Genomic DNA, 13,812 nt, shown 5'->3' with positions numbered 1-13,812 from the left:
CAGGCCACGTGCCTGAGATGGGGTTTGAATCTGGGTGGGACAGGCCCCCAGATTTCAAGGCTAGCCAGGGAGAGAAGAACATTTGGGAAGGGCTTGGAGTTGGGTGATGTGACATGATCCTCCCATTAGAGGGCACACCAACCAAGGCTGACCCCTGAGCTGGTGTGTGTCTACTCTGGGCACCCACTTTCTCCCCAGCAAATGCCATCCGCCTGCTCTAGGAACTCTAGGGTGGTCCCCAGGGCAAGGGGTGGGGCTGGGGGGTATGACAGGAAGGGCAAGATTCCTGGCTCAGGCCACACCAGGCCACAGTGCTCTTCTTGACATCCAGACTCAGAGGCCAGTTCAGTTCAACCAGCACATGCCAGGCGCTGCATGCCAGGCACTGGGGAGACAAAGATGTGCACCTCAAGACTCTTGTCCTCTCTAAAACCTCTCCCCGTGAGTCCAGCTCCTCCTGATCGTTGCTATCTCCGAATTCCAGGAGTTCTTATTTTTGGCCCCCTCTTTTCTACTCTTATGTCTAACGACTGATCATCATGTCCATTTCCTATCTCTCCAGTTATGAAATCGCTTTGGGGGCAGTTTCCCATAAAGGACACAGTCCTCATTTGAAGAGGACCCATTCCTCCATGAGCATGAAGAAATCTGCAAAAGAAAAGTATTCCAGAAAGAGCCTTGGCTGGGGGAAGTACAGTCAGGCGCCCTATTAACAACATTTAGGTCAACGACAGCCCGCCTATACAACAGGGTCCCATAAGATTAGTACCAAATAGCCTAGGTGTGTAGTAGGCTATACCGCCTATATTGGTGTAGGTACACTCTGTGACGTTTGCACAATGACAAAATCACCTAATGATACATTTCTCAGAATGTATCCCCATCATTAAGTGACACGGGACCATAAAGGAGACCAAGAGCTACTGAGCTAGGCACAGCGCACACACCTTGAATCTTCACAACAGTTCTGTGTGGAAGATGCTGCTAACCACCATTTTGTGGATAAACTAATTGAAACTCAAAGAGAGATCAAAATTGCCCCAAATCACCCAGGCCTGTCAGATTCCAGAACACAGGTGGGAAGCCTAGGTTTGGTCCCAGGTTTGCCACTAAATCACAATACCTCTTGGTCAGGTCTCTTCAGCTCTCTGAGGCTCAGTGCTGCTGTGAGCAGCTTTGCCTGGGAAGTAAATGGAATTGCATCCCCTTCCTCAGCTTGCCATGCAGATCATGTGAAATAGCATGGAAGTTTGCCCAGCACTTCACCAGAGACACTCCAATACTGATACCCGCTTTATTACTAGTAATCACTGGGAAGGAGGCGTTGCACCATGAATATTTGCAAACCCAAGAATTTCCTCTTATTGGTCATATACTAGAGACTTAATAAATACTGTGGGATTGTGCAGAAGGAAAGTAGGGCAAAAGAAATGTGGCTAGTGGCTGGATAAACAGGAGATTAAATTAACTGTACTCTCCTTTTCCTTATATGTGAACTGGAGAATAGTCGATTTGACTTTGTCAGGGAAGGAAAAGCCCAAAAGGGGTACTAGGGACGTGTTTCTGGAAAGAGCGATCAGAGGCAAAGAGACCAGAGGGAGCCTGCTGCTAAATTTGGGGGTTGTTAGGCAAGATTAGATTGCTAATACACGGTGTGAAGTATTATAAATCACAGAGGTTTTTCCTTGTTTTTTTGGTTTCTTTTTGCTGAGGAAGATTTGCCCTGAGCTAACCTCTGTGCCAATCTTCCTCTATTTCGTATGTGGGTCACCACCACAGCATGGCCACTGATGAGTGGTGTGGGTCAGTGCCTGGGATCCAAACCTGGGATGTCAAAGTGGAGTGCAGTGAACTTAACCACTAGGCCATGGGCCGGCCCCAAAGAGGTTTTTCTTTTGCATATGGATATCCAATTGTTTTAGCACCATCGTTGAAAAGACTACCAATTTTCCACTGAATTGCCCTTGCACAATTGAGGAAAATCAATTGGCCATATATGCATAGGTCTATTTCTATACCTTCCATTTTGTTACACTGAGCTAGCTGCCCATCTTGACACCAAATCCCACATTGTCTTGGTTACTGTAGCTTTATCATAAACCTTCAAGTCAGGTAGTATAGGCTCTCCAAATTTGTTCTTCTTTTTCAAAGTTGTTTTGCTATTCTAGGGCCTTTGCATTTCCATATGAATTGTACAGTCTGTCAATTTCCACAAAAGGGCTGTTGGGATTTTGATTGGGATGGCTCTGAATAGACAGATCATCAAGGAGAACACCAAGACCTCACTGTGAGTGTCAGGCCAGCTCAGAGGCACCCACAGTCTAGCTGCTGGGACTAGGTCAGCTCCTGAAGGTCAGAGGCTGCTTCTCTCTTCCTCAATCAGGAATGTACCAGGTACAAACTTGCATAATGTATTTTGATAAAAGTATGGTATAATCTTTGTGGAATTTTGAACAAAATATTATAAGAAACATTAGTTTGTGCCCCAGGGCCATAAAACTGATGTAATTTGAATGCCATAAAATATAAAAAATGGCAAACAGTTCTTGGGGGTTTTCTCTTAATTTTTCAACACATACTTTGGAGTTTTAACATACAGCATTTACAGCATTCACCTTCCTGAATTAGGAGTGGGAGGGGGGTTGAAAAATAATTAGTAGGCAATTTTTTGGCCCTGGAACTCTTCTTGTAAATGTTTTCTTTGGCAGCCATACTCTTGAGAACAGGAAGTTACTCTCTTGTTACAGATTTAAGACTTTTCTGAGCCAAATAACAGAAAGCTGGATTAGTTCTGAAATGAAGGGGGAAAAAAAACAACTCTAGGCTCTTGCTGGAGATTAATGACATCTTGCAAATATTTTAATTCTCCCCTTTCCTCTTAACTTGCCACCTCCTAAACAAAACACACTCAGCCTGAAAAAACTTAACTGGTCACTTTGTGGCCCAAACTTAAAATAAAATAGCTTTATGGTACCTACAAATTTATTTAAATATTTTTGGGGGGTTGGGAGGAAGGAAATTAGGACTGTTTCAAGTTAACTTTTTTGGTTACAAAATCCCCAATATGGAATTTAAAATAGAAAATGTAGTTGTAAAGATGCTAGTGTTTCCACAGTGATCATAAAGATTTATAATTTTCTTTGACCTTTTAAAACGGCTTTTGTTATAGGTAAAAATGTTATATCAAGCTTTGTAAACAATGCATATCTGTTGTTTGAGGTGCTTGCAAACAATTCCTTAGGAATTGTTCAAAATAACAAGATTATAAGCTTTGACTAGAGCACATACTAGTCTCACTATAAAACAAGGAAACTGTGTCCCCCCAAGAAAAGGCTGAGTCTTTTTTAATTAAAATTCACTTTTTACCCTTGATTCCAGGAAAAAAACCCCATCATCTAGATGAAGTTTATAATCTGGGGGAACATTAATTCTATGAATTGCCTGAGAACCATTTGTGGAACTTCTTAAAACACAGAAGGAGGTAAAGAACACTCCTATAACAAATATATATCTTTTCCTAGGGATCTAGGAAGTTTCTATGGTGTTAATTGTAGCCTCTCAGAAAATAAAAGAGTTGGGCAAAATTTTTCATTTATCCTTGCCTCACACACCCAAACTCAAATGCCCTGGTGCCCAGGAAGTTTGCATAAAGATGAGAAGGGTCTAGGGTAGGAATGAGAGTGGCTGGTGGGAGGGGGTAGGAAGGACGCTCACCCAGCTTTTAAGTACATGCCCGTCTTAAAGTCACTCGAATTCATAATTTTGAAAACCTCTGCACTGCCAAATCCATCTGTAGATTGGATGTGGCCAAAGACTGACAATTTGCAACTCTTACTTTACATTGTCTAATGTTTTTCTTTCTGTGCCTTATCAAGAAAATACTTATTTCTTCCACCACCTTTTTCTGCAGTCTGCTTGAAGGGGATGTTCCTCCCACATTATTCATTAAAGTTCTCTGGTCTTCTGCTATTTTGACAACTTCAGGGTTTTTTTTTAACCTTATAAATAATCTTAAATTACTCAGAGCTGTCATCCATTAGATATAAAAATTAAATTAAGCTCAAGAATTCTAGGTGATGGAAAACATTATCCAGTTCCATAAGATACGGGCAACTATGGGAGTAACAGCAAAGGCTGATAAACCTGAAACGTCATCCATGCTGGATGAGTATTTATTTAAAGGGAGCTACCTGCTTCCTGATTTACTGCATACCAAATATTTCTTCTTAACATTTATGAGCTTAAATAGATGCAGATGTTGCCAAAGAGTGTGTTATAACATTAATCATCCTAGAATCACATAATTTAAGTGCTGAAAGGCGTCTTGGAGTTTGTCGGGTTCGATATCCTCATTTTAAACAGGAGGAAACTGAGGCCCTGAGAAGTTAATCTGCCACAAAGTCAGTGGCACACAAACCCTCTCCCCCAAAAAACATAGTTGGGGATTGACAAATTTCACCACCACCTGCTTGATTCTCTGATCTGGATCACCTTTGTTGTCCTATACACCCTGCTTGACTGTTCTCCAAGGTTTGGGGAAGAAAATCAAGGAGGACTTTTTTTGTCTGAGTAATTCTCCTGACTATCTATCACATGGGCATCCCTTGCTCCTCCGCTCCTGCTCCCCCTAGGTGGAGCTTTCCAGAGCTATGTTCTTTTTCATGCAAGACAAAAAATTAAAGGTGACCAGACACTTGATTCTGGCCAGGTCTAGTGAGAGGAGAGGGCTAGTCAGTTTTCTCTAACTCCATCCTGCTATTGATTACCAGTGTCTTTATTTCCTGGCCTCTGATGTACGTCAGACTCCAAAGAGTGAGACGTGATGCTGTGCGGACACTGTAGGAGACACCTGCTGCTTCTTTCCCTCCACGAAAGGCCCAGCTCCCACCTCCCTCCCTGGGGAAACTCGAAAGCAAAGTATGAAACCTCACCCTTTAGTGACTCTGCACATTACCTCCCTTACTTTCCTTTTCTGTTTTCTGATAAGTAATTATGCAAATTATCTTTCCTAAAGCAAAAAAGGAGTGTAAACATATTTATCTGAGAATGTTTTATTAATGAAATAATTCTTACAGCCATCTTATGATACACGATGTACTGGGGGTCTCAGGAAAAATCTCAGATGAGGCCCATTTAAGCACAGGATGCTCTGTCTTCCAACATGGAATTTGAGCCAATTCCAAGTAAAGTTTGCTGTGGACATCCTCCCTTTTTACCTGCCCTACGTATTCTCCAAATCCTGAAGAGGAGGTCCTCTGGGGTCTTCCTGCTACCCTCAACTCACTGCTATAATACTCTCTCTGGTCTATGCTTCCTCTCAGATTGCTCAAAATTCTTTCCATTTTCTCCCTTTCCTGCCTGTCAAATTCTACTCTTTCAGTGTAGGTCATTCCCTCAGCTAGGCTTTGGTGAGAAAGCCATTTGGAACAAATTCATGCTCATGTGTAAATGACTGATAGGCTACAATCCTTCTAAAAATATCTATAGTCTCAAAGGAAGATCCTTGCTAATCAACCAAATAAAACGCATTGGTGGAGTTTCAGCCAATATGTTAAAGGGAAGTGAAATTACTCAAGGGAGGGGAAGATATTTTAAATCTTGTTCAAGAGTCTGTCTCCCAAACTGAGAGAAGGAGCCACAGCTACAATGTCTATAGTCTGTACCAAAGATCAGTACACGTGATCTTTCAAGGATGTTTTTTCTGGTTTGTGAATTTACTCATATGAGAAATCATGGAAAGATCTTATTCAGTCACAATCAGTGATTCAATAGTTAACCAATGATCTAATATCTACCAATATCTAACCAATAGTCACGTATCTAACCAATAATATTTATTAAATTTGCTAATTAAAAATTAAAACTACATGAAATTTTGGGGAATCAAACATTTAATTGTTTTTTTCCAAATTACCTCTTCCCACCCTATCAAAAAGATCATCAAACACTGTGGTGGCCTGAAACGGGAGTTTTGTCACCAAACAGCACTCAACCACGTGAAAGTCTGAAGAGGAGAGAATTCTTTCCCTCCAACTTTAACCTTATTTGGCTGAGATTTTCTCACCAGAGTCTTCCTGAGTTTTCCTATTTTTTTTCCATGGGCAACTGCCCCCTTGATTAATCCCATTTCCCTCCGTCCTGGTTTTTCCAGGCAGCTGAGCAAACAAAGACGCAGGCGGCCATTTTAACATGCTTCCTCCCTCAAGCCCTCTGGGATGGGCCGTCTGTTCATCCTGTTCATAAACCCACAGCCTGAATGTGCTTGGAGAAAGCAGCAAGGGTCTTCTGTCAGGATTAATTTTAATAGGCCACAGTCTGTCACCGGGGAACCACAGCCCCAGTAAACGGCTTTAAATTACTATTTGCTGATAAAGAGGGAGATATGAGCTGAAAACGTGGTTCCTCATTTCAAACAGTTTGGATAACTAATGCAAGAATTTACTTTTAGTGTGGAGTACATGCACTTTACAGCCTAAACCCTTGGGTAGCTGAGGAAAACCTTTTGCTGCAATGGAATTGCAGTGAAATACAAAGAGGGGAAGTGTGACATTTTGGAGAAGGATAGAATTTTAGAGCCGGAAGGGAAAGGAAGAATTTATCTGTGAATTCCTCAGCACAAAGCTTCCTATGAAGCTTTCTGTTTCTCATTTCTGTGCAGAGAAACATTCTCCCCCTAGCTGCCCCATCCACTTTTGTGTCTCCCCCTTTAACCGTTTCTTTCTCTTCTCTTTTTTCACTCTGTTTTTCTCATACCCAATTCCAATTCCCTGTTCCCTCCCTTACTTTCTCTTCCCTAACTGGCCAGGCTCTTGTCAGTTGTTTGTGAGGGACAGACAGATGAGAGTGGCCCATCGACAGGGGCTCAGGAGGTCCTAGCACTCATCTCTCTCTCTGTAAGGTGGGGATAATCCCACTGCTCTGCCCATCGAGCAAGCAGTTTGGGGGACTGACTGGAAAAGGAGGGTTGGTTAATGGCACACAGATGTCAGCCATTATGGTTCAATAAGTCTTAGGCTTGCCATTCTTTGTTAATTTTTCATTAGCTATGGCTGCTATGGTTTGTTTGAAAGTTTGGCATGTTCCATTCTCAAATGATGCTTAAAAACAAAACAAGAAAGAAAATAGAATTTGCTTCAAACTTGTTTATGACCCTTGGTTCCCATCTCTTCTCCATGTGCCCAGCACATAGCAGGGGCAGAGCAAAGGCTAGTCTGCTCTCCCCTTAGTCAGTTCTCTCACTCTGAAGTCCAGTTATCAAACAAGCCTTGAGTTTCCTAACCCATCGATGCTATTGGGCTCTGTATTAGTCAGGGTTCTTCAGAGAAACAGAACCAACAGGGTGTGTGTGTGTGTCTATATAGGTAATCACTTGAGCCAATTCCTTAAAATGAATCTCAAGAGAGATTCATTTTTGAAAAAAGGCTCAGGCGATTATCACTGCAGGGTAGGCCAGCAGGCTGGAGACCCGGGGAAGAACCGCTGTTGCAGTTCAAGCCTGAAGGCTGTCTGCAGGCAGAATTCCTTCTTCCTGGGTGGGGGAGGTGTCCGTCTTTGTTCTCTTAAGGCCTTCAACTCATTCAACTGGATGAGGCCCCCCCACATTATGAAGCGTAATCTGCTTTACTCAAAGTCCACTGATTTGAATGTTAATCCCAGCCAAAAAACATCTTCACAGAAACATCTAGAATAATGTTTGACCAAATATCTGGGCACCATCACCTAACCAAGGTGACAAATAAAATTAACCATCACAAGCTCCTTTTATTGGTGATCATTGTTCCTAATGATCTTGTGTGGTCCAGATATCTGCCTATCCTCTCCTTTAAAATCTCTTGGGGGCTAACCTCTCACCAGCCATCATTCTGCTGCCCAAGTTCCTGCCACGTGGCAGGAGTCAGGCTAAATTTTTCATTTACGCTTGTATCATACACTACCACCACTGTGACACACCACTGCCACTATGGCCAAGTCTGGGCAGAGACACTGGGTATGCTTCTGCACGTCCCCCTGCCGCACTCCCCCACCCACCGTCCAGTGATCCCAACGTGGTGGAAAGATCATCTCTGTGTGTTGAGAGGCCCAACAAGTGTGGAATTAAACACTTCCAGGCTTCACTACATCGACATTGGTGTTCCCCAAATCAGTATTCCAAGTGAAGGAAGTGAAATTAGATTTAAGGGAAAAAAACTGTCTCACAGCAATTAAGAGGAAAAGAGCAGGTTAGGATACAGGTAGGAAGCTGTTTTAGGAGGTTATTATAATTGTTCATTCAAGGGCTTGCACAGAGGCAATGGAGGCAATGACAGGTGTATGGGAAGGTGCTGAATGGGGTGGGAGGAGGGAGAGTGTGCAGAGAAGAGGGTATATAGGCTGTAGGATTTTGTGACCAGTTGGGTTGAAGGAAAAAGAATAGTCAGGTATGAATGCCTAGTTTTTGACTTGGGCACCTATGTGGCTGGGAATGCCATTAAACAGTGGGAATTTTAAAAAGGAAGAGTGGGTTGGGGTCAGTTTTGGACAAGTTGAACCTGAGAAAACGTTAGGTCATCCAGGTGGTAAAGTCCTTGCCCTGACTCTAATTCTAGCCCCAGAGCAAAAACTCCAGAGCTGAAAAGCCTGGAGAGATTGGTAGCATGGAATTCACAGTAGGAGAGAGCTTTAAGAAGGAGAAAATGGTCAACAGGGTCAGATGCAGCAAGGAGGAGAAAGACTCAAACCTGCTCCCTGGGTTTGACAACCAGGAGGAGGTTCACGGCACTGGTGAGAGTGGTGAGGATGTGGAGTCCAAGTGTGGACAAGCCTTTTAGGAAGCTTATCTCCAAAAGAAGAAGAGAGGGTGGAAGCTAGAGGGGCACTTTTAACAGCTTTATAGGGGGTATAACTGACATGCTATACTCTGTGGATTTAAAGTGGACAATGTGATAAGTTGTGACATCAAATGAATACACCCATATAAACATCACCACAACCAAGATAATGAACATATCCATCACCCCCAAAAGTTTCCGCCTGCCCCTTCGTAATCCTTCCCCCCAGCCTCTCCCTGCCACCCCACATCATTAGGCAGTCGTTGATCTACTTTGGTCACCATAGGTTAGTTTGCGTTTTTTAGAATTTTAATATAAACGGAATCATACAGTACATACTCTTTTCTTCCTGGCTTCTTTCACTCAGTATAATTGAGATTCGTGAAGCCGTGACATGTTGCATGAATACCATAGTGTTCAACTGTATGGATATACCCCAATTTAATGTTTATCCATTCACCTAGGGATAGACCTTGAGTTGTTTCCAGTTTTTCGCTATTGCAAATGAGGCTGCTGTGAATATTTATGTATAAGACTTTGTATGGACACATGCTTTCATTTCTCTTGGGTAAATACCTAGCAGAGGAATGGCTTGGTCATATGGTAGGTTTTAAGAAACTACCAAACTGTTTTCCAAAGTGGTTGTGCTATTTTACATTGCCATTAGCAGTGTAAAAGAATTCCAGTCATTCCACATCTTTTCCAACACTTGGTGTAGTCAAACTTTCTAATTTCAGACATTCTGATAGTTGTGTAGTAGTATCTCATTGTGTTTTTAATTTGCATTTTCCTAATGGCTAATAACATTGGTGACCTTTCATGTGCTGATTTTTCATCTGTACATCTTCTTTGGTGAAATATCCGTTCAACTCTTTTATAACCTAATCTTGGCAGTGACACTTCATCACTTTTGCCATTTGTATCACTTTTTTTTTAAAGATTGGCGCCTCAGCTAACATCTGTTGCCAATCTTTTTTTTTCTTTTCTTCTTCTTCTCCCCAAAGCCCCTCGTATATAGTTGTATATTCTAGTTGTGAGTGCCTCTGGCTGTGCTATGTGAGGCCCTGCCTCAGCATGGCCTGATGAGCGGTGCCACATCCACGCCCAGGATCCGAACTGGTGAAACCCTGGGCCTACGGAGTGGAGCATGAGAACTTAACCACTCAGCCACATGGTAAAAAGAGAATTTTACCATATTCTATTTGTAAGAAGTGAGTCAGTAAGTCCAGCCCATATTCAGTGGGAGGGGGACCTCTCACTAGGGGGACCATTGGAGGCCATCCTAGAGGCTGCCTACCACGGATGGCTTCCCATTTCTCTTGGAATAAAATTCAAACTCCATATCCTCGTCTACAAAGCCCTACAAGCCCTACCCCCAGCCTTTTTAATTGTTGTTATTTGTGGAGCCCTTTCTCCTTTTACACCCTTGGTATTTGCTCTTCCCTCTACTTGGGATGGTTTTCCATCAGACTTTCCTATGGCTAACTGCTCCTTGTCATTCAGGTCTCAGTTTATAAGTTACTTCCTCAGAAAAACTAACTTCAATCTCCCAATCAATCAAGGTAGCCTCCCCATTACTCCTTATCACATCACCCACATTAATTCTCTATGTAACACTTAGTACTATCTGATAGATTGTAAGTTTCAACATGGCAGGAAACTGTCTCATTCATCACTATATTTCCAAAGCCTAGAACAGTGTCTTATACACAATAGGTACTCAATAAGTATGTATTGAACAAATGAATGAGATCAAGGAGGCAAAACAGATGGGATCCAGAGCACAGATGGAGGGATTAACCTTGGATAATGTTCCTATTACTATTGCTGTTTAAGAAACCACTCCAAACTTAAAAGTATGAAATAACCACCTTTTTATTATGCCCCCAAATTCTGTAGGTCAGGAATTCAGAAAAAGCCTAGTGAGGATGTCTCTGCTCCACAATTTCTGGGGCTCCAATTTGGAAGTCTGGAAGGCTGTTAGTGACTTGACAGTTGGGGGCTGCAATCATCCACAGGTTCGTTCACTCTCGCATCTGGTGGCTGATGATGCCTTTCGGCTGAGACCTCAGCTTGAACTGACAGCCAAAACACCTACACAAACTCAGGCTTCTGCACGGCTTGCTGGTTGGGTTCCAAGAGTAAGCACGCAAGAAAATTAAGCACATGCTGCATCACCTTTTATCACCTAGACTGGAAAAATCACTTTTGCTCCAGTCACAAGCATGCCCAGATTAAGAATAGGGAACATCAACCCCATTTCTTGAGAAGAAGAGTGTTAAATTCACACACTAAGCACATGTGGGATGGGGAATACTTTTCCCGCCATTTTGGCGTACTCCAGGTATATTGTGACCAGTTTTGTTGCCATTCACACCCCCAAACTGACAATCCTTGGGAGAAAACAGAGAAGAGCAGCCTGAAGACTCGGAAGATTGATGTTACAATTTTACAGTTGACTGGCAATTTTTATCTTCAACTCTGTAAGGACAAATGGAAATCTTTCCCAGGTTTTTTTGTTTGATTTTCTTTTTAAAATCACATTCTAACATTGTCCTTGGGGAGCTTGGTGGCAATGGGATGGCTAAGTCATCCGGGCACCACTTCATATGCTGATGAGATTTTCCTTTCCTTTACTCTTCATTGTAAATTTTTCTTTCTTTCTAATAGCCAAATTCATTAGTTTGCTCTGAGGGCAATTAACACCCAGGTGATTAATCCAAGTATCATAGGAAACATGATTTAGATTTTTTTAATGAGCATTGAAAAACCAAAACCAAAATACACTCATCTAGATTCGATTTTGTCACAGGTGGGCTCTTTGATACACAATTGGAATTCTTCAGCAGAGATTAGCTGCCTGTGGTTTGTGGGTCCATTTCTTTTCAAGTGTTTTGCCTGGTTTGGACGGAAACAGGTAAAACCCATGGTACTGATTTCTCTCTTTGTGAAATCTCTCCATTTCACATCCCTTGCCTCAGACACTGCTGTTAAAATTCATGTTCTAAACACTCATCTTTTTTGTTTGTTTGATGGATTATAAAAGAATACTTTGCCTGTTTTCATTTTGAAGCACAAATAGCCTGCTTGGTTACTGAAAAGAGAGCTAGACAGTTTGCGCACAGGCGTTGTTAGGAATTCAGATTTGTATTATGACATTCTGAAGTCCTAAGCTATGTTGTGTAAAAGATTCTATCCCATACCGTTGAAAATAGCTTCACAGTAATTATGGTCAATACTTATGGAAAAGCTTAAGGTTTGTATATACAAAAGGGACATTTCATTAAGAGAAGAGGATATGGAGAAAAAAATATCATGAGAGAGGGAGATTCTGTCAATTAGTACCTGCTACGTGCATTAGGGGAGACAGAAAAGTACAGACACAGCACCCTGACTTTACAATTTTGTTAGAAAGGAAAAAGCACCATGCACAACACAATGAGAGAAGCATTATGCGCTTCATATTGTGGGGTTCATAATGAGGTTCACAGTTGTGCTCAAAAGAAAGAGCAACTCGGGTTGGAATAATCTAGGAAGGCTCAGGGAGGAGGTGAGACTTGAGCCAAGATTTATAATAGGCTGGGGGAAAAGGGACAGCCTTCCACAAGAGGACAACAGCCAGGGACAAAATTCTGAGGTCTGAGAGAAAGGCATCCTTGCCTTGAGAGCACCTGTGGCCCAAGGTCTTAGAAGATGGGGATGACTGCTGTAGAGGACTAAAGGCCTCCACCTGTGCCCAGGGACAGGACGAGTGAGGTTTTGGGGGAGCCTGCCAGGGAACCTGACTCAAGTATTGCTTATTTTGCCAGGGCTGAAGCAGGTATTGAAGTCCTTGAAAGCAAGGCTTATGTTGAGAATTTTGATACATTAATCTGATTAGAAAGGACTAGATTGGGAGGATACAGAAATGACAACCGTGCACCCTGGAGTAGCTTCAGATTTTATCTAGAGCTTCTGTCTGATTGGGAGGGAATCGCTTGTGTTTATCATAGCACCTGACAGAGGACTGAGAAAATTAAAATTCTCCATATCAGAGAATGGGGAGGTGGTGTTGGAGGTTACGGGGGCCTTCAAACCTCCCAATCGATGTCTGTCGCAACTCTTGCATACTTCCTCCTCTAACTTTTGGGACACAGCTCTGGTAACTGAACTGTAAAGAGAAGGTAAGAACTGGATGTGATGTTTATTATACTGCCTTCTTCTCAACAGCCAGAAAATAAAAACTTTTTAACAATTTTATGCATTTGGAAACAGGCATAAATTGAAGGAGATTTTCAAATTGACGTGATGCAAAGAGCAGCTGGGATTTGAATTCGAAATCTGATGCTCTCACTGACTAGTTTGGCGTCCTGGGAACACTTCAGTTTTTGTGCCTCTGTCTCTCTATAAGCAAAATAGGGAATTGCGAAGGAGATTCTCAACTGGCTCGGACAGCATCTCCCACGCCCATCACCTCTCGCGGGCCTTTGGAAATGTGTGTGTAGGGGTCAGGGGACGCGTTTTGGACTGTTACAACGACTTGGGAGTGACCTAGCAACCAGTGGGCAGAAGCCAGACACCAAGTGTCTTGCAATGCCTGAGGCAGCGCCGCAGAGGAAGGTCTTGCTCCAGATGCCACAGAGCCCCATTAAGACACACTGATAGTCCCTAAGCATCCTTGCAACTGTAACATTTGAGGACTTCGCTACGTCTTGGGCTAGGAGCCCAAGCCCTGTCGTGCACTCCCTCACCCTCACCAATGGCTCACTCACTCATCACTCAGGATTCAACTTGCCTTTCACTTCTCAGAGATACCTTCCCTGGTGCCCATCCCAATCCTACTACATTGTTTTATTCTTACTTGACTGATGTCGGCCTCCTCCGCCACTCGGTAACCTCCATAACGGCAGGGGCCGTGGCTATCTGTCGAGATCACGGTGGCACTCAGTAAATACTTTTTGACTACACAGACGAAAAGCCGCGGAACAGACAAACGACAAACGGTGCGAAAGCACACTCAGCCGGG

The 13,812-nt window shown here is 42.8% G+C and overlaps 1 long non-coding RNA gene across 2 annotated transcripts; it reads right to left on the bottom strand.

Annotated features, from left to right (window-relative positions):
• Positions 1–10,664: 10,664 nt before the first annotated feature.
• On the bottom strand, positions 10,665–13,788 carry LOC111771790 (uncharacterized). Of its 2 annotated transcripts, none has more exons than XR_011426222.1 (2): positions 13,648–13,788; positions 10,665–11,288 (listed from the first exon to the last, which is right to left on the bottom strand). It is a non-coding gene; the product is annotated as an uncharacterized lncRNA (long non-coding RNA). The 2 variants fall into 2 exon arrangements; XR_011426223.1 differs by having other exon boundaries at positions 10,665–11,705; positions 13,648–13,785.
• Positions 13,789–13,812: the final 24 nt, after the last annotated feature.

Source organism: Equus caballus, chromosome 1 (genome assembly GCF_041296265.1).
Source record: "Equus caballus isolate H_3958 breed thoroughbred chromosome 1, TB-T2T, whole genome shotgun sequence".
Classification (NCBI taxonomy): domain Eukaryota; kingdom Metazoa; phylum Chordata; class Mammalia; order Perissodactyla; family Equidae; genus Equus; species Equus caballus.
Note: the sequence above shows the minus strand (reverse complement) of the source record. Positions and strands in the feature narration are given on the sequence as shown.